Raw genomic sequence first — 26,761 nt, 5'->3', positions numbered from 1 at the left:
AGGAAGAGAGGGAGGGAAATAGGGAGGAATGGATGGATGGATGGATGGATGGATGGAAGAAGGGATGGATGGATGGAGAAGTGGAGGGAGGGAAGGATAGAGGAAGGGAGGGAGGGAAATAGAGAGGGAGGGAGGGATGGATGGATGGATGGTTGGATGGCTGGATGGAAATTAAGTTCTCCCCTTACACAGGAGCCCTGGTTGGCACCACTCCTAATTCTGCTGACTCCACTCAGTGCCAGTGCTTCCGTGACAAAACTTGCTCTTAGCATGTGGCATTTGTTATAGGAACTGGTGAGATTCCTGGGTCATTCTGAGGCCATGGAGGATCTTCAGCGTCAGCACTTTGTTTCTCACTCAGTCTCATTTCCTCCCCCTCTAACATATGCCTGAGCTTAAAAACATCCACTCACCCCATACTTCCTTCTTCTTTTTAAAGCTCAAGCTGACAAGAGAAATTTCTTCTCCCACTCACCACTTTTTTTTGTATACAGAGAAGAAAAAATACAATTCCACTGTGGGGTGCATAGGAATTGCCAATGATTAAAAACATTTTTGTCTCTTTGGAACCATCATCACCCTTAACCTATACCATTAGTTGCCTAGAGGTTCTGAATCATCCCATGATTTAGTTATGCATGGGGAAGCATGTTTTTCCAGGGCCTTTTAAGAAGCTTTGGCTTTTGGTTTTGAACCAATCAAGTTATGGTGATAACAGAATATTCTTTCCCTAGCAAAATACCACGTAGTGTTCAAGAGGAAGAACATGTTAAGAAACTTTTATTCAAGTCACTTTGAAGAGGAATAAAATAGCTCTTATAAAGCAACATTTTTGAGATTTGAGTACAAGTAAATCAGAAGCATATGGATTGTGTGCTGTGAAAACATACTTTTGTTTCCCTGGGAAGGAAAAAAAATACTTGGGAAAAATATATTTTATAAAATGGCATATATTAGAAAATAGCTGGAGATTTTTAAGAAAACCAAAATGTAGCAGGAATGGTCCAGCTCTAGTTATTAATATCCTGGAACCAGCTGGGGAGTAAAATTAGGTGGTGAAATTATTGTACCATTCTTATTCCTAGCTGGAAAGGACACATTTCTCATATCTTTCTCACAAAAGAAAAATGATATACTGAGACCTAGGAGATGAGGCTTTGTGTTTTTTTCTTTGTTTTGATATCAGTTCTGATAATAATTCTTATCACTGGACTCATAGACTAGGTAAGGTAAGAGTGTGTAGGTAGTGGGGCGCCTGGGTGGCTCAATTGGTTAAGCATCCGACTCTCAGTTTCGGCTCAGGTCATGATCTCATGGTTTCATGGGTTCGAGCCCTGCCTTTGGCTGTGCACTGACAGTGCGGAGCCTGCTTGAGAGTCTCCCTCTCTCTCCCTCTCTCTCTGGCCCTCCCCTACTCATTCCATCTCTGTCTCTTTCAAAATAAACTTAAAAAAAAAAAAAAGAGTGTGGAGGTAGATATGGGGTCCCAGAGTCAGACTGCTGCCACAAATCATGGCTCTACCCCGTTAGACATGGGATCTCCACAATCCATTCACCTCTTTCTATGCCCTTGTTTTGTCATCTGGAAAGTGAGATGAAGACAATGACGATGATGACAATGAATTACTACACTTACTATCTGGGAAAGCACTTGGAATGAATGTCTGATGCACAGAAAAGTTCTCAGTAAATGTTGGCTCATATTATTTGTCTTCTTGCCTAGAATGCTCTGCCACTAGATAACTCTATGGTTCAGTCATGCACTTCAAAACCTGACAAACCTTTAGGTAGACTGAGGAAAAAAAAAAGAAATAAAATGAAATGCAAGTGGAGACATTACAATCAACTTGAAAGAAATAACAATTATGAGGAGAGAATACAGTGAACAACTGTACCCCCAGCAAATCAGATAATCTACATGAAATAGCAAATTCTTAGAAACACACCAATTACCTAAATTGACTCAAGAAGAAATAGAAACCACAACAGACCTATTACAAGTAAAGAGAGTGAATCGGTAATCAAAACCTCCCATTGGAAGAAAGTTCAGGACCAGATGTCTTCACAGGTGAATTCTACTAAATATTTAAAGAAAATTTAATACCAATCCTTCTCAATCTCCTCCAAAATATGGTAGAGGGGAACACTTGCTAACCCCTTGCATGACGACAGTGTTCTTCTGATACCAAAATTAGTCCCGCAGTTCTTTCAGGACTCTGCCCTCCCCTTCCATATAACTATAGTTTCACCTCCTCCCACACACATATGCATTCCCTTGCCTCAACTTATTTTTTATCATAGCTCTTATCACTACCTGAAATATACTTATTTTCCTATTGATTGATTGATTCTCTTCTCTCACTAGAATGTGGGAGCTCCATCAGAGCATGGAATATTTTTTTCCACGGAATAACTTCTTAGGCATGAATTTTCCACGCCTAAGATAGTGCCTACCACATAATAAGGGCCTATAAAAATGTGTTGGATAAATATATTGTCTAACCATTCTTTTACTGAAAGAAAATAAAGAGAAATCTAGAGAAGGACCTGGGTATTGCAGAACTCCAAGATCTAGCTGACTAGAAGAAAATTCGCCTTCAGAAGCAGATAACCAAGAAAGTGTTATGTCAGGAAAACAAAGGGAAATGAGATTTCTGAAAAGCAGGGACCAGTCAGCAGTGTCAATAATGCTGAGAAATCAAGTACAATAAGAACCAAAATGTCCACTGGATTGAGCTGCAGATTATTGGCCACCTTCGTGAGAATCATTTGGGAGGTATCATAAGGCTAGAAGACAGAAGCCAGGTAACTTTGAGCAGTAGATGAAGGAGGCAGCCCATTCTGATAACATTTTAGAGAAGTTTTTCTATTAAAAAAAGAAGACACAGAGATAAGGAAGCTTCTAGAAAGGGCAGGTGTCAAGTGAGGATATTGTCTTTAAGTGGGAAAGATCTGTAAATGTCTAAAAGCACATGGAAGGAACCCAGGTGAGGAGAAAAGAAGTTGAAAATACAAGAGAAGGCAAGGTTCCCGGAAGGAAAGGTATGGGAGGCAGACCATAGGACTGGCTTTAGCAAGGACCAACCTCTCCTACACTCTCAGACTGCAGGAAGGCAAGACCCGGAGAGCCCCTTTGACTTACCCACCAGCCCAACCAGGACCCAGGTCTCCAGTGTTCTTTTTACTATGCAGTTTTTTCTCTTGCTCAAATTAGAATGTTCAACGAGACGTGAGGAGGAGAGGGGGTTAGAAATCAAAACTGGTAAATAAAAAATGCCTACTACAATAGATTTTGTCATTGAAGACTTTCTTAGGGAGGGTGCTTCTTCCCACTCAGGAGCTCTTTCCCCAGCAGCATGAACCCCATTAGCAGAGTATCTCCCTGGAGCCCTTCTTCACCCCTCCCCTGGACAGCAGAGGGACTTACCTAATTGAGGAATCTGTGAGAAGAAACCAAGCATGCACAGCCCAGCCCCTTCCTGTCTCTTCTTCCTTTTAGGAAATAGCAGAGAAAACATGCTCTAGATGGCTGTCAAACCCATGGCAAGCACAGCAGTAAATCTCTCCATGCTTACCGTGTGTGGAGGCCAGCAGTGGTCTGCTTCTGCCTCTGACCAGATCGGCTGGTGCAGCCAGCACGTGGACTCAGGATTAGGAAGTCCATTTGGCCACAGATATATTCCACTTTCTCCAATGTCAGCTTTATCAATAGGAAAGATGTTATTTTGGTGTCTCTCTGCCTCTCTCCTTTGTCTTTTTTTTTTTCCAGTGGGTTCAGAAAAAGATGAGAAGGAAGGGAACTAATTATTCCAACAAAAATTAAACTATTCAAATTGGCATGTGAAACTTCATTCTTGAAATCATTCTTTTTAAGACAGAAGGACCAAAAAACCATAAGACACAATATGACTATTTACTGATATGATTTAAATAGTGAAAGTGCATTCTTTTCAAGGAAGAACACCCCAAAAGGAGAACACGAGGGCCTGATATTTCATAGATGTGTAAAACCCAAAGGATCTGCTTGCTTAATTCATCTGGATTGAAGTACAAAATCACAGTTGATTGTTTGACTCTTTCCAGGATTCCACTGTTTTCTGTCTGGAAACAGCCACGGCCACATCCACAATTCCAAACTTGAGAAAATGACCCAGAATTCTCACAACATGTGAAGAGCACAGCGATGACCATCCTGTGAGGGTGGGAGAGAAACGTGCCAAAGTACATTCTTTGTTGATGAGAAAAAATTCACCGACAATTGTAAAATTAGGTGTTTGGCACCATATTTAGCCATGGAGCCAGTTTTCAACTCACTTCTCTCCAACTTTTTCAGTGCCAAAGAATTGCTCCTAATAATCATCTCAAAAATAGTCACTGTCACCTTCTCCAATTACTTCAGTCTCCATATTTCAAACTGAAAAATATTGGCCTTGACTGCACAACTTCTCCCAAGTTGCTATTTGGAAATTTACCAGATAAGCTTTAGGTCTATCAGTGAAGACCAAGATTAGCAGCAAAATCTCTCTTGCAATTTTGCTTGAAAGCTATTTTAAGAAACAAAGGGGCTGGGGATTATTCAATGACTTTAAGGCACATCAGAATCTGTGGGAGGTTTGAAGTTGAGGGTGGGAATGTGGGCAGGACTAAGGGAGCTGGTAAAGGGAAGGTTGAAGGAGACACAGCAAAACTCAGAGCAGAAGCATATGGTCTACACTCCATCCAGGTCCTGCAGTGAACAGCCTCCAATCATCTTACATCCTTGCAACAGTTGTTTGAATTCAAAGCTCCCAGAGAGAGGATCTGACCACTTTGATTTATAAGAGCAGGCACTTCCCTCCACCATCTGCCCTCCCCAAAACAGCCCATGGTGGGAAGCTCTCTAAAAGATAGAAGGAGTACAATTGGAATGGTAGGATTGGGTGCTGGACAAGTGACCCCCATACTTGGGCCCCATGGGGAAGTCCAGTGAGCATCAGTTCGGTGGTTTGATTCAGCCATGATGGTTTATTGCATGGTGATCCTGAGAGCCCTCATTCATCCAAACACGATTCAGTACATAGTGATTAAGTCCTTCTGAGTAGAGATACATCGGTGAACAAAACAGACACAGTCCCTGCCTTGATAGAGTTCACAGCCTTCTCAAATCATCCACTTTGACTTATAGGCCACTGAGCCACCCTCATTGTTAGAGGCTCACAGTTGCTATAAAACAATCCCATCCAAACCTTAGCCCTGGTCTGACAGAAAGTCTGGGTCAGAAGGACACCACTGCACAGGCTTGACATACTAAGGACTGATATTCTGAGCTCAACTCATCTGCAAATTGAAAAATGAGCTTGAGCTCGGTGTGGACACAAGGAAATGCAGAATGTGACCATGTCACAGGGGACTGATCACCAGCAGGTGACCCTGAGGGGTCAGCAGACAGTAGCACAACTTGCTGGAAACTTTGTACCTAGTGATATTAGTACATGTTAGTTCAAACAAACATTTCCATTTTGGTAGATTCTTTTGTAAAACTGCTAATTTTACATTCGAAGAATGCACTGAACTACCTAAAGTGTGTAGTGTGTGTGTGTGTCTGTGTGTGTGTGTGTATGTGTGCGCGTACATGTGTTCACTAGAAAGTATAAAAAAGAGTTCAAATTTTTTCCCTTGTTTTTCATGGTGACATCTGGGCATCCATGGTGGTCAATGTCATGGAAAACTCGGGAGCTTCCGGATCTAATACTCTCAGTTATTTATCTGTGTTCATGGCCTTGGAGAAGTTTCCTAACTGCTGAAGTTTGTTTCCTCATCTATAATATTAGAATCATAATATCTATCCTCTGTCATGCACTGACCATGTGCCAGGCACTATGCTGAAAAATTTTAAAGATTTTTCCCCAAATCCCTTTTGCTTATTCTTTACTTACACTGATTTTGCAAATGAAGAATCAGACATAGAACAGTTAAGTAATTTGCCTAAGATCATGGAGCTGATAAGTGTAGGAGAGGTAAGTTTTTAATCCGGGTGTGTCTGACCCCAGAGCCCATATTCCCCAACACATCATTCTACTACTTTCTTACTGGGTGCTTTTGGTAGGACAGGATCAGATCAGGTGACCAAAACCCTCAAAATTCTCCTCTACAATCATCAGCGACTCTAGCTCCTTCTCGTTGCTTTACCATGCTCAACAAGTGGTTTCCACCTCATGGTCTAAGAAGGCTGTTCACACCCAGCCATCACATCCACGTTCCAACTGGCATAGAAAAGAAGAGACAAAAAGGGGCATGTTTTTTCCTGTTTAGGACACTTCCTCAGAACCGCACAGAACACTTCTGCTTCCAACACAATGACCTCATGGGCACACGTAGCCACAGGGGAGGCTGGGCTATGTGGTCTTCTTGTAGGAATTCATGTGCCTCATTTAAAGAAAAAAAAATGTATAATTATATTATTAAGGAAGAAAGGAAAGGAGAGCACTGGAGGACAATCTTTGGTGCACAGGATAATGGAAATGATGAGGGAGAACGTAAGAGACGCACCAGTTCACTGCCTGGCACGTAGCAGATGACGTAATGCCATCACTTATTACGGTTGGCCTCCATCTGGCATCCTGCAGGACCCCAGCAGAAAATCAGATTCGAACCGTGAAGGAAAGGTCACAGGAAAAGGGTAGGAGAAGGAGCTACTGTTTTAAATCACCATCATATTCTGGATCGGGCCTCGTTTCCCACACGGAAGCGCCGCCTCCGCCCATCTGCGGCACCCTGAGGACCGAGCGGAAGGTGATCACGAGAAGGCGCTTCAGCAACCGTCCCTGGCGGCATCCGTGCCCACCACGTGAGCCGCGGGGTGATGCTATCACAGGTGACCGCCGGTAAGTAATTTCTACCGCAACGGTTCATGGAAATGCAGTTTTCATTACAGTAAGAAAATTGAAATCTCAGCCAGCCTCTGTGGGTTGCATCTGGCCCATTCCTCATTTCTCCTAAGATTGCGTGTTGTTTTCATTCCCCTCCTGATTAGCCTTTATCATGAAGGGTAGAGGGGGAGCAAGGTGATTGAAATCCCCAGGAAATCTCCACCTCACACTGCCATTCGGCAATCTTCCTCAACCATCCAGATACCAGGGCTCTGATCAAGTAGGAAAGGGCCATTTTTTAATTTGAGGTGGAGATATTATCTAGTAGGGAAAGTTCCAGATGGCTGGACTGAATTGAAGTGACAGACAGGCAACCAGTATGGAAGGGGGAAGAGGAAAGGGAGAGAGGGAGAAAGAGGGAAAATGGTGGCACTGAGGGCCCCAAGTCAGCGAAAAGCTCTCAAATGTACCGGACGACTTCCCTTGGGTGGGAGGTATTTGGGGCATGGATACTATGAATGCCTTTCCACACAAAGTATGTTCTCAACTCGGTTTGCCTCTCGCTCTTTGAATTGCAAATGATCTGTGGCTGCACAAAATTTCTCCTTTGTTGGAAAGACGTTAACTAAACATGCTGCAGCCTTGCTCCTTCAGAAGCCCCTTTCGTCTCAATTCAGGGTCGCTGTCCCTCAGCTCCTAATCTCTCACGCCCCGTGTCCTTTCCTGCCACTGCCGGCTCCTTCTCTGCAGCTCATCTTTTCTTGCGCCACCCACTCGGCAGAGTAAGCAAGGAGCTAATAGATTTGCAGCAAAGAGAACATCTGCTTAGCCACGCGAGTCAAAGCGCATAATTTTGTAATTTTGTTGAGAAAGCAGAAGAGCTCTAGACATCCTCCCCTTGGCAGAGGCCCACCCAGTTTTAGGTTTTATCTCTTCCCTGTTTTTTCCTGTTACTGCTCATCATATGACCAAATGGGTCCTGGCTGCCATTTTCTTAGCCCCAGACTGATACTCTATCAACCACGTGCAAGTAATTTCCAGAAGAGTGACTATGGTGAAAATCAGGGAGGAGGAAAAGTTTGATTTCAGCAGAGAGCCAGACTCCAAGTTTTCCCATAACCTACCCATGTTCAAGCCATGGCCAATTCAGCATGGAGTAGTGACGGGGAGATTCATCTACGCCATCTCGGAGAGCTGTCTGACTGCTCAAGATGGTCACAGGAGGGAAACTGCCTTGCCCCTTATTTCGTTTACTCATTCACGCATCTTCAGATTCTTCTTTCCCAGACTCTTTTAGCAGATCCGTGTTTTGCCATGACTGAGAGAAGTTCATAGGCACTGGAGCTACATTTATCTGTTAGTCTCTTGGAGGGCATGCTGTCCCCGTGTGCAGGCAAACTGGGATTCTGGAATGATCTGGGGATCATTTCACTGGTCAGTGGGTTCATGTTCCCTCTCCAAGCCTGGAAGCTTGCTTGTCCCCATTCTTACTCTCGAATATCATTTCATTTGCACCTGTGTACGCGGGAGACCTTTGAGCCTGGAGATGGCTGGACTGCCAGGAAACTGACAGAGTCCGACTTACCCTCATCTTTTCCTTTTGCGTCTCCGACTCCAGTGGCACCACGAGGTCCTTCAAGATCTCAAATACAGCGCTGCTCCCTGCTCCCTGGTCTTCTGCAAATGGGCCGGCACTGCCAGAGGACAGACGGTGGACCAAGGAAGGAAAGACTCACAGGTTATGGATTTCAGAGCAATGAGGAACCTTAGAGACCGTCCATGCCTGTCACTTTACAGAGAGGAGTGCCACGGTCAAGCCTGCGCACAAAGCCACGGCAGAGCCAGGCCAAGAGATGGAAACTCCAGCTTCTGATTCGGGGCTCTCTTCACTGTGCCTGGTGTGCCTGTGTAATGCTGGCTGATGGCACTCCCCAGACCCAAGAGTTCCCAACACTGTATGAAGACACCAAAGAGATGTAAAAAGTGGAACCGTTGACAGAGAGAAAGAGGCAGAAACTTCTTTTTATTTATGGCCAGCTGGTGTTTCTGTTGGCCTATTCACGATGGGAGAATTGAATGGATCTGAAGGACGGGAGGACAGCAAAAGAAATGAAGCAAGGGGGTCAGAAGAACATGCCAAGGCGACTGGCCGCGTAAGCAGTGGAAGTGACCCGCACGGGTCCAAATCCCAGCTCTCTCCCTAGCTGTGTTGCTTAACCTTTCTGCACCTCAGTTTCCTCAGCTGTAAAATGGACATCATAGTACTGTCTGCATTATAAGTCTTTTTGTGGAAGGTACTCAGGACAGTACCAGACACATAGCTGGCCACGGTTATATTCCCAGGGAAGGAAGCGTGAGGGACAGCCACGAGAAAAACACAAGGCGCCTGTCAGGCAGACTGCAAATGAACCCCTCTCCCCGTTTCTGGCAGTGTTGCTCGGAGAAAGTACAGTGTGATGCCAAGGGCCTGCGTTTGAAAAATGGTACGAGTGTGACGCTAAAACGGAGAGGTCTCAAAACACCATGGCTTACAGAACAAAGAGGGTTATTTGTCCATCAAGGCACAATCCTGATGTGAACTGTGCAGGTCAGCGGAGGAGCTCTGTTTCTTTGTGATCATTCGGGAACCATGGTTTTTTCCAAGTGGTGACTCTGCCAACCCCTCCGTGTTCTTGTCAAACCGAATCAGCCCCATATCCAGATTTTAGCCAGCAGGTAGAAACGGGGTGTGGGGAGGAGGCGTACCCATCATCTTAAGGCTCAAGCCACAACGTAGCACCTTGATGTCTGCTCACCTTTAACTTGCAAGAATTTTGTCATATGGTCACATCACCCCGACTGCAAGGGAGGCTGGGGACAGAGTCTAGCTGTGCAGTCACCAACCCAGAGAGGAGGGGAGAGACACCCACGTTCAAATCCAGTTCTCGTGATTACTGATTGCGTTTAGGGGCAAGTTACGGAAACGCTTCCTACCTCTTCTTGCTCTCTCCTTTAACCAGTTCTCTAGTGTCAATCACCCTTCGATTCTACAAGTATTTCTTGAGCACCTACTATGTGCCGGACTCTGTTCTAAGTCCAGAGGACACAGCTTTGAACAAGACAGACCAAGCCGCCTTCGCTTTGAAGCAGATTCACTATAAAGCTAATGAGGAGCCTTCCGGGGACTTTTTCTTTTCATTCCAAATCAATATTCATTTTCATGCTGAATTTTATAGTCTTTTCTTAAAATTGTTTTTCTCTAAGTTTATTTATTTATTTGAGAGAGAGAAAGGGAGCACAAGGGGAGGAAGGCAGAGAGGGAGGGAGACAGAATCCCAGGCAGGCTCCTCACTGTCCGTGCACAGAGCCCGACGCGGGGCTCGATCTCACAAACCATGAGATCAGGACCTGAGCCAAAACCAAGAGTGAAAACCTCTCTTTTTTACTGAGATCTCTCGTTAGGATTGTAAAAGAAACGATAGACACCTAGGTCTTGAGACATTTTAATGATCATTTTGTCAGAACTTAAATATGCTCGAGACTTTTCAGGGCTACTTGTATCCACACTGTCCAGGCTTCTCCATGGCCTAGGTCCCAACTAGCCTTTTCTTACCTCCTACCCTGAACACCTACATGCAATTCCTTATCCTAGAATGAGTTCTTAAGTCACAGAATTTTAGGGTGAGAAGGAACCTTGGTGTTGATGAGTCCATTCCAGAGATATTACCGATCGGCCCTGAGACTCACAGTGAGTTTACGGTCAAGCTAAGGGAAAGCCTCAATCTCTGCATTCCTAGGTCTGTAATCAAAATCAGTGACAGATGAAAGGTGCCTGCAGTGTTTTGTGACAGCAGAACTTAAGGCAGAAGTTGTTAAATAAACACTCAACGGACGTGGCCTGCCAGATCTACCCACGTCGTAGGTGGTTATGAGCGTTCACTGAGATAACACATGTTAAAGCACACGGAACGGCGTGAGAGACATTTAAACGTCAGTGGCGGATACTACTTTGGTGGCAGAGCAAGGGGAGTGTCCCAAGACCAGATGTGGTCCCCGTGGGAAAGGGCGCAGGTGTGGGGCACTGTGGGGTGGTCTTGGGGCCTGTAGGCATGAACAGAAGACCTCAGCAGAAAGGGGCTGGCCGTTATACCTCCGGAATCCCAAGAGCTGAGGAAGGAGTCATATGAGACCACCCAGAGGGATAGAGACCTTCAGCCTGGGTCAAGGGAACCACAGGAGACGGGGGGCCCAGCTGGAGGCCTCTGCAGAGCCCGTGACAGGGCCAGCTTTAATCATCTGCCAGGCCACCCCATGGAGGCCAGCTGCCGGCCCAAAGGGCTTAGGCCACCCAGCCACGTGAGAACGATCTTATTCCCTTACCTCTCCCCTTTCTGGGCTTCATTCCAAGCACGGAGGGAAGCAGCAGCTAGCAAGGGGGAGGAGGTGAGCAGAGGGGGAGGCGAGGAGAAGGGCCATGCCCCCTTTCCCAGGGCAGGCTTCCAGGATGAGGCGGGTCTGAGCCAAGGGAGAAGAAAAGATTTCAGGCTAAATCAGTTTCAGAGTTTTAACTATTACCTGGGACTTAGAATGTTAAGGTCCGAAGGCAGGCTACTTCTTTGCAACTCAAAGGAGTATTGTATTATCTGAGCACAACAGCAAGTTCACTGGCCCAAGTCATCATTGGAGGGAGAGGGCTGCTGCCGCCATCGAATAAAATTGAAGGAGACAATGGGGGCCCCCACAAAACTTGGATCTGCCCCTACTGCTCCCAGGGGCGAGAGATGATAGACAGATGGAGAGAGAGAGAAAGAGGGGAAGAGTTCCATTTGGTTCACAATCCCTGTTTCATGCTCTTCCAGTGAGCCAGTTATACACGATTTTAATTTGACAGTCATTCTGGCTGTGTCAAAAACATGCAATGCTATTTCCTAAATCGTCACTTTCTTTTTAAAAAAAAATGTTTATTTATTTTTGAGAGAGAGAGGGAGACAGAGGCTCTGAAGCGGGCTCTGCACCAACAGCCGCGATCCTCCCCACGCAGGGCTCGAACTCACAAACTGCGAGATCATGACCTGAGCCGAAGTCGACTGCTCAACCAACTGAGCCACCTGGGGCACCCCCTAAATCATCACTTTCTGCCAATAAGAAAGCGCATTTTTATTCCACTCTAGTGTACTCGCTCATGAGTTAAAAGTACTTTTTGGACTCCCTTTTTAACTTCCTGATTGCACACGATAGTTTTATCGTCTATAATCCTTTCACTCACTGAAGCCTCAGGGATATATATCATATTGGCCATGTTGCTCTGAACATGGCATGAGCTCAAAATTGCAGTCACTGACTCCTCGTGTCTCCAGGCCACGGAGTCCCACACGGTGTTTTCATGTTCCTTGAGGCCTTCCCCATCACTCTCTACTGACAGATTACATGCAGTCAGGTCATTCATTCATTCATTCATTATTTATTGGATTGGGTACCCCCTTTATGCCCAACACCCTGTGGGGTGCTGGAGATAAAAACCTGACAGCTGACCAGCACACAGACCCTGCCCTCGAGGCACACACCATCTACTATTTCATGATTCACTGGGTATTGAATGATTGTGATAACAGGTGATAAGGACCACGTTGGCATTATAGACAAGGTGCAGTGGCAATGGGTCAGATCAGTTTCACAAAGGAGAACAGCAGCGGGCTAGAAGGATCAGTAAGACTTTTCCAGGCGGAGGGAACCCCTTGCATGAGTCAGGATGGCCTAAGTTATGCCATGGTAACAAAATGACCCTGAAGCCTTGGTAGCTAAATATAACTAAGATTTATTTTTCACTCGAGTCACGTCCAAGGCCGGTCAGCTGGTTCGGGGGTGGGTAGGAGGAGTAATAGGCAAGGCTCTGCTCTACACAGTCCTTTGAGTCCCGAAACGAGCAGAGTCCATACGCTCTAATAGCCCTACCATCCAGAACATGTGGCTTCCAAGCTGGCACTGCAGGGAACAGAAAGCTGGAAGCTAACACATCGAAGGTGAATTCCTCAGCACAGAGGTGATAGAGATAATTTCCATTCCCACTCATTGGCCAGAACTAATCACCTGTTTCATCAGGTTGTGAACTGTACAGGGACACGTGGCTGTTCTGTGAGTGTGGCAAACGTCTCTGCCACGAGCTCAAAGACAGGAAACCATTTCCTACGTTTAGGAAACCGAATAGTTCAAAATGATTAGAGAAGAGAGTGCAGACAGGCAGTAGCAAAAGTTGAGTTAAGAAAGGTAGGGGGAAGGGGCACCCGGGTGGCTCATTTGGTTAAGCGACAGACTCTTGACTGTGGCTCGGGTCATGATCTCACGGTTTGTGAGTTCGAGCCCTGCATCAGGCTCAGCACTGACAATGCAGAGGCTGCTTGGGATTCTCTCTCTGCCTCTCTCTGCCCCTCCCCCACTTGTGCTTTCTCTTTCCCTCCCTCTCTCTCTCTTTCTCTCAAAATAAATATATAAACTTTAAAAAAAAAAAAAGAAAGAAAGGTAGGGGTAAGATGATGGAATCTTGTGTGCCTTGCGTAGGAGTTTGGACCACCGTATGTGCGAAGCAAAGCTTTTGAAGAGTTTTAAACATAGTATCACAGTCATTTTGCATTTTAAGTGCATCCCTCATGAAGCAGCATGCAGGATGAATTAGAAAAGGATTGAGACGGGAGATGGAAAGACCAGTTTGATTCCCACAATTGTCCGGGTTAAAGATGATGGAGGAACTAAAATAGAGTCACTGGGGATGAATATGAAAAAGGTTAAAGAGACAGTCAGTAGAACTTCATGACTGATTCAATGTGGAAGAAGGAGAAAAATAAGATGACTGTCTATTCTGCTCTAGATGAATCTCGGTGCCACCTGTTAAGATAAGGAATATAGGAGGATGAATGGGCTTGGGGGGGAAGACACTGAGGGCGATTTGGGACCTGAATTTGAGTTACATAATGTGTTTGTTATGAGCTGAATTATGTCTCTCAAAAATATACGCTTGGGGCGCCTGGGTGGCTCAGTAGGCTAAGTGTCTGATTGTCGATTTCAGCTCAGGTCATGATCTCACGGTTCGTGACACTGAGCCCTAAGTCGAGCTCCACGCCATCAGCGTGGGCCTGCTTGGGATTCTCTCCTTCTTTCTCTGCCCCCCACCCCCACCGCTCTCTCTCTCAAAATAAATAAATAAATAAACTTCAAAATAATCAAATAAAAACTTTAAAAAAAGATACGTTCAGTGGGGCACCTGGGTGGCTCAGTCAGTTAAGCGTCCAACTCTTGATTTCGGCTCAGGTCGTGATCTCAAAGTTCATGAGTTTGAGTCCTGCGTTGGGCTCTCTGCTGACAGTATGGAGCCTACTTGGGATTCTTTCTCTCTCTCTCTCTCTGCCTCTCCCTCTCTCTCTCTGCCTCTCCCTCTCTCTCCAAATCAATAAACTTAAAAAATATTTTTTTAAATATGTTCGGGTCAACCCCCCCCCGCCCAAGAGCTCAAAATGTGATCTTATTTAGAAATAGGGTAGGTATAGATCTAATTGGTTACTATTAGGATGAAGTCATCTGGAGGAGAGTAGACCCTTCATCTAATGTGACTGGTGTCCTTATAAGAAGACAGCTAGGTGACCACGGAGGTAGAGATTGGTGTGATGTACCTACAAGCCAAGAAACACCAAGGATTGCCAGAAAACATCAAAATCTACAAGAGGCAAGGAAAGACTCTCCTCTGTGTTTCAGAGAGAGTGTGGCCCTGGCAACACCTTGATTTTTGACTTCTAGCTTCCAGAACTGTGAGAAAATAAACTTCTGTTGCTTTAAGCAGTTTGTGGTACTTTGTTACAGCATCCCGAAGAAAGGGATACAGGCATCCAGGGGGAGCTGTCCAGTTGACAGTATGGATGAGGGCAGACCCGTCTTCTGAAAGCCCAAGGTGGGGTTACTAAGCAACACGGAGTAGGCTGGGGCACATGCTGGAGGGGCTTTCTCTTGCCCAGGGAGGCGAGGAAAGGGAAATGGGCAGGGAAGCATCACAATGAAGATGATGTTAGAAGAGGGCTTTGGAGGAGAAGTTGGGATGTTTCTCTCCTAGCTGATGACAAACTCCTGGGAGCCAAGTGTACGTATCTGACAAGTATCTGACAAACATTTATTGAACACTCTTGCGACGGGCTCTGTGCTAGGCTCTGAGAGTATAATGAAGAGGGAACAGGCACAGACCCAATTTTCATGCAATTATAATTTACTGGGGGAGACAGACTAACGCCCGTCAGTATCAAATAACCACCCAGAAAAACATACAGGCACCCACTCTGGTTAAGTGATATGAAACACATCACCAAGTGTTAAGAGAACATATTTCAAGGAAGTTGTTTAAGCCTGGAGGCTGTGAAAGGCTTTCTGAGGAAGCGAGGTTTGAACTGAGATTTGAAGTAAAGGAGTTAATTTTACATGAAGAGGGAAAGGGAGGGGTGAGTCCAGGCAAAGGTTCTGGAGCCAGAGGGGAGGCTCGTGCAGATCTGAGGATCTGAAAGAGAGGTAAGGTCACTGCAGCACAGAAAGGAGGGGGAGCTGACCCTGAGAGGAGGCAGTAGCCTGGAGAATGGAGGGAAGTGAAAAAGCCAGTCAGTGACTTTCAGCAGGGATCCAGAGAGACAAGATGAAATTTGTTTTTGTTTTTGTTTTAATTTTAAAGATCACCTTGATGAGAATAGTTGGAGAAAGTCAAGAATGGAGGTAAACAGGGGCACCTGGCTGGCTCAGTCAGAGGAGCATGTGACCCTTGATCTTGGGATCATGAGTTCAAGACCCACACTGGGTATAGGGGTAACTTAGAAATAAATAAATGGGGCACCTGGATGGCTCAGTCGGTTAAGCGTCCGACTTCGGCTCACGTCATGATCTCATGGCTTGTGAGTTCGAGCCCCGCGTCAGGCTCTGTGTTGACAGCTCAGAGCCTGGAGCCTGCTTTGGATTCTGTGTCTCCCTCTCTCTCTGCCCACCTTTGCTTGTGCTCTGTCACTCTCTAAAAAAACATAAAAGAAAGAAAGAAAGAAAGAAAGAAAGAAAGAAAGAAAGAAAGAAAGAAAGAAAGAAACTTTAGGGGCAACTGGGTGGCTCAGTTGGTTAAGCATCCAACTTCGGCTCAGGTCGTATCTCCCAGTTCGTGGGTTCAAGCCCTGAGTTGGGCTCTGTACTGACAGCTCAGACCTGGAGGCTGCTTTGGATTCTGTCTCCTTTTCTCTGCCCCTCGCTTGCTCGTTCTCTGTCTCTTTCTTAAAAATAAATTGAAAAAAAACATTTTGAAAAAATAAATAAATGGACTTTTAAAAATATTTTTTAAAAAAAGAATGGGAGCAAATAGAACTATTCAGAAAGTACTGCACCGGTCCAGCTCAGAGAGCACGTTGGCTTGAGCAACGCAGCAGCAGAGGAGACAGAGGATTTAAGTGTTTCTCTAAGCACTCAAGGGAAAAATGAATGAATGAATGAAATCAACTGTCTGTATCTGCAGCTATTCCACACTCTTCTCTGTCTTCAGGTTTCAAAATACTGTCTCTCTGAACAGTGACATTGATGCCTCGGTGCAAAACATCGTGACATCTGATAAAGGCTTAGTCTATGAAGAGGAAATTAAATGGTGCTCTGAGGAGACGGTGATACTCTTTCCAGTTGGGAAGAGGGGGCCCAGAGAAGAGAGAATAAGAGGTTTGACCCCTGAAGATCTTCACAGGTCACAGGGGCCCCGAGACAAGGACCTATCTGAAGGACCTAAGGCACCTGCCAGCCACTAGGCTTTCTCTCCTCTGATCTTCCCTAAGGAGCATGACTCACAGGCCCTGTGTACAGAAGGGACGTACCGTACAATCGAGCTCTCCCAAGGCACCCTGCTAGGCAGCATTATCACTCGGAAAGAGGGCTCGCGCTTCTGTGGTTAGATTTTCCTCCGCTGTTGCACTTACCCTGAGACCCGGGGAGAATGAAGTCTGGGCCGTGGCCTTCGCATTACACAGGAGGGTGTGCTTCTTCCCGGGGCCTGGCGCATACCTGCAGTTCTCCTGAGCATCAGCTCTCTAGCTCCTGAAGGAGGCAAAGCTGTAGTCCTAGGAGCCAAGAGACTTGGCCCACTTTTGCAACTTGGGATGCGTTGAGTTCAAATAATTCGCTTGTTTGGGTACCTAATTAGATTTAAGATGCTGTACTAGGTGGGTCTTGAGTTCATTTTCCTTCTCCATCATGCCAAGGAAGGGCGGAGTTCAGAGGCATGAAAGGCAGTCAGCCGTCTTTGAAAATCCATAGTGTCTCACAGTTGATAGAATCTAAAGAGTATTGGGATATTGCTTCGAATCTTTCCTTCTTATTCTTGTTCCAGATGCTGGAATGGACTCTCCGGAAACAAAGAAAAACCAGACTCTGAAATCTAAAGAACAAACTGATGGTTACCATAAAGGGGAGGTGGGTGGGGGCGACGGGTGAAATAGATGAAGGGGATTAAGAAAACATTCATCATGATGAGCACTGAGAAATGTAGAGAACTGTTGAATCACTATATCGTACACCTGAAACTAATATAATGCTGTATGTTTGGGGCGCCTGGGTGGCTCAGTTGGTTAAGCGTCCGACTTCAGCTCAGGTCATGATCTCACGGTCCGTGAGTTTGAGCCCCGCGTCGAGCTCTGTGCTGACAGCTCAGAACCTGGAGCCTGTTTCAGATTCTGTGTCTCCCTCTCTCCCTGACCCTCCCCTGTTCATGCTCTGTCTCTCTCTGTCTCAAGGATAAATAAATGTTAAAAAAAAAAAAAAGTAAAAAAAAAAATAACACTGTATGTTAATTATACTCGAATAAAAAAATAATCAAATCAAGGCAATGTTTTCATCCTAATTTAACCATGCAGGAGCTACTTATGAAATGATACAAATGACTGAATATTATCTAATAATGACATCATATCCACATTTACACCCAAATTCCAATGACTCCGAGCTCCCCTTGCCAAACAGAAGGACCTGAGCCCCTCTTTGAACCCTCCCTGTTATTTCCAGGCGATTCTGAAGGGGCCTCAGTGTCTTGGCCACAGGAGCCACACAGAGCTCTCCATCGGGTTTGTCTTCAGTGAGTCACCATCGTTGGGGTCCACCAAACAGAGCCGTAAAGAGACCGCCCATTGCTGGCAGTGCTGAGACTGCCTCCCCAGCTCTGTTGGACAGCTTGTCATTTGGGTGCTGAGGCCTAAGCCCAGAGTCTCCCAGTCTTTCGTGAGGGCAGTCCCGTTAGACGATGGCTCCTACCCATCTCCTTGGAGAACACTCAAGCCTGATTCCAAGGAGGGTTGAGGACAAAGGCCATGACATCCCTCTCTCACCATCCCTGTTCTCTCTGTGGGGCTCCCTGCACACCCCAGGCCTGTGTCTCCCCCATTCAGTCACACAAGCCCCAGGCACATCCACAGAAGTCCAAAGAACTCCTTCCGCTGACTGCATCAGAACCTCCTCTCCTGCCTGCCCGGACACACACACACACACACACACACACACACACACACACGCAAATTAATATATGTATAGAAAAGGAGCCAAAAGGTCACACATCAAGGAGTTTTCACAATAGCAATGATCCCTGGAGGGTGAGTGTTGTTTGGGTGTTTCTCATTTTTTGTCTGCTGACATACCCCCTTGCTCTGCTTCTTTGTCATTATTTTACCTTGTGATGCTTTCATTATGTATTGATATGCAGTCCACATTTTATTATCTAATACTTTCATTTTTAAAAATCACTTAAGATATTAACATTTGGCTGATACCTGGAAACCCTCCAGTTTATTTTTGGTCTTCCTATAAGTTGCTTGCAAGCCTTCAGGAACTGTTCTTTGAGCGTTTGTCTGGCTCTGTGTCTCAACCTAATACGGAAGCTGGCGAGAGCTGGCATCTGTGCGCCCTCACTGTGTGCCAGGCTCCGTGCCAAATGCTTTCCGTGCATTGAACCAAGCCACCCGCCCGAGAACTCTGGGCGGGCACTGTAACCCCCACTAACACTGATGAGGACACGGCTCTTGAGAGCCAACATAAACCACAAGGCAGCACAGGATGGATGCCAGATGCGTGGTGCAGAGCCCCAAATCCTACAGGAGACAAGAGGCCCAGAGCCCTTCGGCGGGGAATCCGGTTAGGGCGCTAGTCCGGGGGGGCTTCCCGAGGCGTTGGCCAGCCGGATCTCCCCGTCCCAGGGAAGTCTTCTCCTTACCCCAAACCCCAGCGTCCTGGAAGAAACAGACGAGGGCTGGGTCCTCTGTGGAACCGCACCCGCTCCCACCCACAGGCTCTCGCGGAAAGTCAGCAAAACTCGGCCAGCCCACTTCAGAGCGGCCGCGGTCCTACCACGCCCGCCCCACCCAGCCTCCTGTAAGAGCTTAAGTCAACAGGCGCAGAAAATCAGACGGCCATCTTGGGATAAGAGAGGAAAAAAGTCCCCAGCAGCTGCCGCCTAATTGGCGTTCGAAAAGGGAGAGGCTTCCAAGTGCAGAAATGAATTAAATGAGCTTTTTTCCCCTTCAGGGTGGAGTACCAGCTCCACGTCTCCACCCGAGTCACACCCTAGCTGCGGCTATTTATAAGATCTAAGCGCCAGATGGAACCTGCCAGGGCGAAACAGAAAACAGAGGGCCGGACGAAAGGCAGAGGCCCCGCAAGCCCCGAAGGGAGCAAAGCCTGAGTGAGCGGCGGGGGGACCGCAGGGCGAGGGTGCGGAGGCAGCCGGTGCCTCCGCAGCGCCTCTCACCCAAGCGGCACTGCCCCAGCCGGCAGGAAATTGGGAGTGCGGGCTGTTGGATGCTTCTCCTACATTCCACAGCCTGGGGCCCAGGGCCCGGTGCTGGGCAGGGACTCCGGGCTGTACCTGTTGGATCAGGAGCAGACAGCAGAGTCCAGGAAAGCCCGCCGGGCCAGCAGCCAGCTGCGGGGCGGGGCGGGGCGGGGCGGGCCGCTGGGGTGGGGCCCAGGTCCCAGCAGAGGCTGGAACACGGTGGAGCTTGGTGCTCAGAGTGCAGAGGCAGGGGCAGGGGGCAAGTCCTGGCTTCCCCTCTTACCTGGCATGACCTCATGCCTGTTAGGAACCCCTGGACGACTCTTATTTGGGAAACACTGGCAGTAATTAAACCAACTGGGTAGGATTGTTGAGAAAACCGAACAGTCAGGGCTGAGGAAAGTGCCGCAGCACTGAAACAGCCGCTGTCACTCTTGGACTTTTCGCCCAGATGCAAAAATGCTTCCGTGTTAGCCACTGTCTGGACCAGTGACTTGCAGGGCAAACTCAGGGCCCTCTCCTCCCGGAGGGCTGAAGGGCTTGGAGACAGATCACATCCCAGCTTCCCAGCTCCATGTGCTGTGGAGGGTTCCATGTGCTGTGGGTGACCGAAGGCTGGCCTGAGCACACAAGTCACCTGAAACAGGCACCTGATGAGATCCAGGTGGCTTCCTCCTGCCCCTGCCCACTGGTCTGCTAGGGAGTTAGAATAGTTCCCCCCCCCCCCCAAACATAAAGCTCTTTCCTCCTTCTCTGGTGAAATCCTCTCCTCCGCTCCCCCATTCAGGAACTTTCCTGACCCTCAGACCACCCTGGAGTTCCTTCCAGAATTTCTAGTGTGGTGTCATCCTGTGGGAATGGAATGCAGACCATGCCGGTCATTTTAAGTTTTCTAGTAGCCATGTGAATAAAAGTAAAAGAAACAGGGGGTCCCTGGGTGGCTCAGTTGGTTGAGTGTTCAACTCTTGATCTCAGCTCAGGTCTTGATCCAAGGGTTCAAGCCCCACATTGGGCTCTGCACTGGACACGAAGCCTACTGAAAGAAAAGAAAAAAAAGAAAAGAAAAGAAAAGGAAAGGAAAGAGAAAGGAAAGGAAAAGAAAAGAGAAAGGAAAAGAAAAAAGAAAAGAGGGAAAGAAAGATGAGAGAAAGGGAAAGAAAGGTGATAGGAAGGAAGGAAGGAAGGAAGGAAGGAAGGAAAAAGAAAGAAAAAAGAAAGAGAGAAAGACAATAGAGAGAAAGATGATAGAGAGAAAGAAAGAAAGAAAGAAAGAAGAAAAAGAAAGAAAGAAGAGAAAGAAAGAAAGAAAGAAAGAAAGAAAGAAAGAAAGAAAAAAGAAAGAAGAGAAAGAAAAAGAAAGAAGAGAGGCGCCTGGGTGGGTCAGTCGGTTAAGCATCTGACTCTTCATTTTGGCTCAGGTCATGATCTCACGGTTCGTGAGATCAAACCCCTAATCAGGCTCTGTAGTGACGGCATGGAGCCTGCTTGGGATTCTCTCTCTCCCTCTCTGTCCCTCCCCTACTTGAGCATGCTCTTTCTCTCCCTCTCTCTGTCTAAATAAACATTTTTTTAAAAAAAAGCTTTAAAAAAAAGTAAAAAGCAACAAATGATGAAGTTCATTTTAATATATTTTATTTAACCCAGTAGATAAAAAATAGCATCATTTCAAAATGTGATCAATATAAACATTATGAGACATTTTACATTCTCTTTTTATGCTGAGCGTCCGAAATCTGCTGTGTATTTTATACTTACCTCCATGTACAGTAGCTACGTTTCAAGTGCTCAGTCTGCACACGTGGCCAGTGGAGCCTGGATCGCACTCACAGTCCCAGAGCGCCGGCTGGATTTGCCGTGGAATTGTTTGGCGTGGTCTCCAGCTCAGGTCTTCGATGGCGTCTGGAGAAGAGCAGGGTGTTAATGCTAGTGTGGGGAGGCTGGCAAGAGAGCCGGCAGTCAGAGATGGCGTCAGAGACAGGACGTCCAGGCTCCAAGCGTCATGCTTCTCTTCTGTCTTCTCCTGGAGCCCCTGACAGTGTGGGTATTAGTGTCAGGGTGGGGATGGGTCATGGACACTGTGAACAAAACATAAAAGCCACTGGCCTCCCAGAGATCTGGAGGGCAATGGGACCCCGGGACTTCTGCTTTCAGAGGACATGGTTTCTGCACCTCCCTCCAAGTTCACAGCTGGAGTGAGGCTTTCGGCTGAGACCAGGCTGTCACAGTTGGGGAATAAAGGGATCTGATGAGGGAAGAAGCCGAAAGAGAAAAGAATGAAAGGGGAGAATCTTTGAACCACCAGCTGTAGGAAGAGTGACAGCCTTTACACACAGCCTCAAAATCTGGAAAAGCTTCTTTGGCTTCTAAAGTGTCCGAAACAGTGTTAGGTCTGTGGCCTTTGAAGGCTCTGTGTGCCTCTGTACGAGGAATAGTTTCCAAACACGTTAGATGAAAAATAATTTCTTTTTGTGCTCTGAGGACCTGAGCTCACTGAGGTCTGATCCTACCAGTGAATATGGAGGAAGGCCCTCCCTGAGGGGGAAGCTGCCCCAGCATCAGCTGTGCTCACCCCATTAAGCCACAGGATTATGGTGCTTGTGCTTGCCTTGTGCAGAAAATGCTAGAACCTTCTAGAAGACTCTGAATGGGACCAAGATGGGACCTTGTGGCTGGTGCCTGCTAGTCCTGAAGCCACAGAGGTGACCACGCATGGGTTTGCACAGGTCCCCACCCACCTAGGGCCTTCCCAAGCCTCGGGTTGGCCTCACTTTCTGACGCGTTCACTCCTCTCTGTTACTGCCCATCATGTAGACTGCCAAGCTAGTTACTGAGAGGATCTGGAATCTGGGGAGTAAGAAAAATCACCATCTATGCTGCAGGGAAGATTATGGGGACAGTCTGAACCAAATGATCTCTTCTGGCCAACCTGGCCTCAGTGCAGCCCAGCCCTTACAGAGGCACCAGTTGTCCCAGAATCGAGCCAGTGGGCAAAGGTGGCGGGGGGGGGGGGGGCGGGGGGGAAGATTGTGGGGGGGGGTGGGGGGGGGGGGGGGGGAGGTGTCCCTGATTTTGTCTGGGATACTTCTATGTCCATCCAAAGATGACCACATGGCCACCTTGTCCCAGAAAATGTAATTTCCCAGAGAAATCGCCACAGCACACACCCTTGAAAATTAATTTGCTTTCTTCTTGTCACCGTAAAATCTCAAAAATTAAAATGTTCAGGAAATGAGATTCTTCCGATAACTGGCCTCTTCTGATCAACAGGAAGCTGTTTTTATTTTAACCAGCGATGCTGAAAATCTCTGTCTCGTGGACCAGGGCCTGGCCTGCTTGTAATCACACAGGACCCTGCTGGGCTGCGGGGCACGGTGAATCCAGACGCATGGGCTGTCGGCCTACAACACATAAGCCACCGCGTCAAAGCTGGTTCCAGGCCTGCGGCTGGCGTCTTGTTTCTGTCTGGTTTTAACCAGACCCCTTAGATGAACTCATTTTCTTGTAGTACATCCCCTTTCCCTAAACTCAAAGCATAAAAATTCTATTTTGAGGGCTCAAGTTAACCAGCTTCCACTTGAGAAATGGCTCTCGTTGGAGCAAAATGTCTGGCTCCCATCTAGGGCCTGACCATATTTTGACTATGAGATGACTTTAGCATTCACTTGGCAAGGGCATTTCCATTTGGCTCCCCATGAAGTCACAGAAATTCTGGTTATTTCTGTAGTGTGCTATTGCCTGGTTTATTTATAAGAACCATCCATTGGGGCTGAGCTGTTCTGTGTCTGGAGGCATTTATATTATCACAGTTATGAAATGTTTATTTTCTTAGATCAGCTTAAGCTGATACAGCACTTTTGGGCCATTAAGAATCTTGTAAATCAAGATAGTTTAGATAGGGGACGATTTTTCTGATGGGGGCTAAATCAGCTGAATCAATGCCTCTCCCTTGATTGGACTCTGACATTAAATGGGTGTGACTATCACATGTTCCTTTGAGAAATAGTGTTGCCTAGTTAGGAAGATTTACTGCCAGCCCACTTTGTTTCTTCTGGCTCACACCCCAGCTGGGAAATGTAGCTTCCAGGACCTGGGTTGATGAGGCCGCCCCAGTGAGGCAGAGGAACCAGTGATGAATATTTCAGGGCCATGATTTGCAAAAACATTGGACACAAGAAGCCCAAAGAAAATATTCCACATTAATGAGGGTTGAACTGACTCACGAATTTAGAACTTAAACCCAAAAATCTATTTGAGGAGCCATCTGGCAGTGCCTATCAAAAACGGAAGATTTCACTTGTTCAGCAAAGATTTAAGCGCCTCTTCTGTGCCAGGAGCTGTTCCAGGATATAAAAGTGAAGAAGACAGGCCTTGCCCTCATAAACCTTGCTTTCCTGTGACAGGGGCAAAGAGAGAAGCAAATAAATATGCAACATGCTGCTGACAGCACCGACATGGACAGGGGAAAGTGGGGTAAGGGGAGAAAGACCAGAGGGGCAAGTGGGGCAGAGGAGGGGGGTTACCCGTCGGGGTGGCCGGGGCCAGCCACTCTGAGGAGGCACATTTGAGCTGGGACCAGAACCAAGTGAGAGAACAAGCCAAGTGACTGGGAGAGGAGCTTCCGAGGCAGAGGGAACAGGGAACACAAATGCCACGCAGGGAGTGTGCTGGCCGCAGAGCAGAGAGCTGGGTGTGTTTAGGGAAGAGCAAGTGAGGGGACAGGAGGGAAGGGAGATGACAGAGAGCTGGGGTGGGGTGCAGATCGCGTCGTGCCTTCCAGCAGACTCCTCAATATCCATCCTCTCTCCCTCCTTTTAGCCCCCCGCCCCCCGCTGTCTTCTCGGGGCTCATGAACGGTGTGCTAGAACTCACATCTTCCAGTCTCTCATGCAACTGGGTGTGGCTTCTCTGTGGGGTTCTTGCCAACGGGCTGTGAGTGGAAATGATTTCTGCGACTTCTGCTACTTCTTGGTTGGGCAGCCACAGAGTGGGCTTTTATCCCTTCCTTCTGGCGGCACCGAGGGCAGGTGCTGGTGAGCCCACCTTGTCCATGAGGACAAGGGGAAGGCCCCACACGGAAGGTCCCCGGGGCAAGGTTCATCAAGTGTGGTCCTAGACCTGCCACATCAGCATCCCCTGGAAACTTATAGAAATGCAAATTGTGGGGCCCCGCTCCAGACCTACTGAATTAGAAACTTTGGGGGTGGGGCCCGGCAATCTGTGTTCTAACAAACCTCCAGGGGATCCTAAAGCAGTCAGGTTTCAAAACCACTCTACCCTGGAGCAGAGTTTCTCAACATCAGCAGCGTTGACCCTGGGTCGATAATTCTTTGTCGTGAGGGCTGTTTTTCATACTGTAGGACATTTAGTAGCGTCTCTGTCCTCTGCCCACTAGAAGACAGAGGCACATGCCCCCCTCTCCCTCAGGTTTTTACAACCGAAGATGCTTCCACAAACACTCACATACACGTTTCCTGTGACACACATATTAATTTTTGGAAGAACAAATGATAAAATAGTAAGAGTGACTACCCTTAGGTTGTAGCACATGCGTAGAGGGGACTTTGGAGGACTTTGCTTTTATTTTGTATGTTTCTGTTGTGTGCTTTTACCACAGCGACGACGTGGGGAAATGTTTTGGAAGGACCACGTATTAGAAAAATGGACACAGGGTTTCAATTCTTAGACGCCAGCTGGGTGTCCTAAAATTCACTTGATTTAGAACTGTCAACCTGGAAATAGTATCAGATCCCACAGATTAAGGGCTCGATCCCACAAGACCATCCCCCCCCCCCCATCCTCCTTCAGATGCCCATCACACATTCAGGTTGTCACAGTGCTTCTGACCTGTTGGCTGTAGATCAAAGTTCTCATGACCCCCTCCTTGGTGTCAGTTAATTTGCCAGAGCCACTCACAGAACTTAGGAAACCAGTTTTGGTTTGCTTACTACTGGTTTATTACAAAAGGCTATATATAAATCAGGATCAGCCAGGTGGGAGAGATGGGAAAGGTGTAGGGAGGGGGCGTGGAGCTCCCATGATCTTCTCTGGGCATGCCACTCTTCCAGAATCTCCATGTGTCCACCAACCCAGAAACTCTCTGAACCCTGTCCTTCAGGGTTTTTATAGAGGCTTCTTTTCATAGGTATGATTGATGAAATCATTGGCCATTGGTGACTGATCCAACCTGAGGAGGAGGCCTCTTCCCTCCCAAGAGGTCAGGGGGTGGGACCTAAAGTTCCAATTCTCTAATCACATGGTTGGCTCCAGTGGCAACAGCCAGTCTCAGGTGCTTTCCAAAAGTCACCTCATTAACATAACACACGACACCTTTATTGCTCCCAACACAGGAAGTTCCAATGGTCTGAGGAGTTCTGTGCCAGGAACCTGGATGAAGGAAAAAATCTATGTATTTCTTATTATTTTTTAAAAAAAAATTTTTTTTCAATGTTTTTTATTTATTTTTGGGACAGAGAGAGACAAAGCATGAACGGGGGAGGGGCAGAGAGAGAGGGAGACACAGAATCGGAAACAGGCTCCAGGCTCCGAGCCATCAGCCCAGAGCCCGACGCGGGGCTCGAACTCACGGACCGCGAGATCGTGACCTGGCTGAAGTCGGACGCTTAACCGACTGCGCCACCCAGGCGCCCCTGTATTTCTTATTATTAATCACAATATCACGTCTTCTATAAGACTTAGCATCCTTAACACATGCTAACCGAGTTTTAATCTCCCAGAGGAGCAAAATCCAAAATGGTGTGTGCCCCAGAGCACTTTGGAATGCTGCTTCCTGGAGCCCTCCAAATCTAGGAAACAGTTAAAAGTCTGGCCACAGCCACAGAAAAATTTATTCCAGGCATCTTGCTGGAATGGGCCTGCTCCTTCTACGTTAAGTTAAGAAATGTGCCTTGAGATATGACAGTTCTTTGAGGCAACTCTTGGCTGGCTCTAAGCAATTCTCTCTCAAGAAAAAGCCTCACAGGTAGTCTGGGCGTCTGTGGTCTGTACCACCCCTTGTGGCTGAACAACCTGCAAGTCCTCCAGGAGCTGGAGGAGGGGGGACGTGTTTGGGTTCCACTGCTGGAAACATGTTTTCACCCTCTCCACCCCATTCCCACGTGGCCTTGGACAGGTG

At 47.2% G+C, this 26,761-nt stretch overlaps 1 long non-coding RNA gene across 1 annotated transcript; it reads right to left on the bottom strand.

Moving 5' to 3' along the window:
* Window positions 1–2,875: 2,875 nt before the first annotated feature.
* LOC125922706 (uncharacterized) lies at window positions 2,876–17,323 on the bottom strand. Its single transcript, XR_007457752.1, has 3 exons — window positions 16,691–17,323; window positions 6,689–8,542; window positions 2,876–4,192 (listed from the first exon to the last, which is right to left on the bottom strand). It is a non-coding gene; the product is annotated as an uncharacterized LOC125922706 (long non-coding RNA).
* Between the last annotated feature and the right edge of the window lie 9,438 nt (window positions 17,324–26,761).

Source organism: Panthera uncia, chromosome B1, assembly GCF_023721935.1.
Source record: "Panthera uncia isolate 11264 chromosome B1, Puncia_PCG_1.0, whole genome shotgun sequence".
NCBI classification, from domain to species: domain Eukaryota; kingdom Metazoa; phylum Chordata; class Mammalia; order Carnivora; family Felidae; genus Panthera; species Panthera uncia.
The sequence above is the reverse complement of the archived record's forward strand: the minus strand, read 5'-3'. Positions and strand labels throughout refer to the sequence as shown.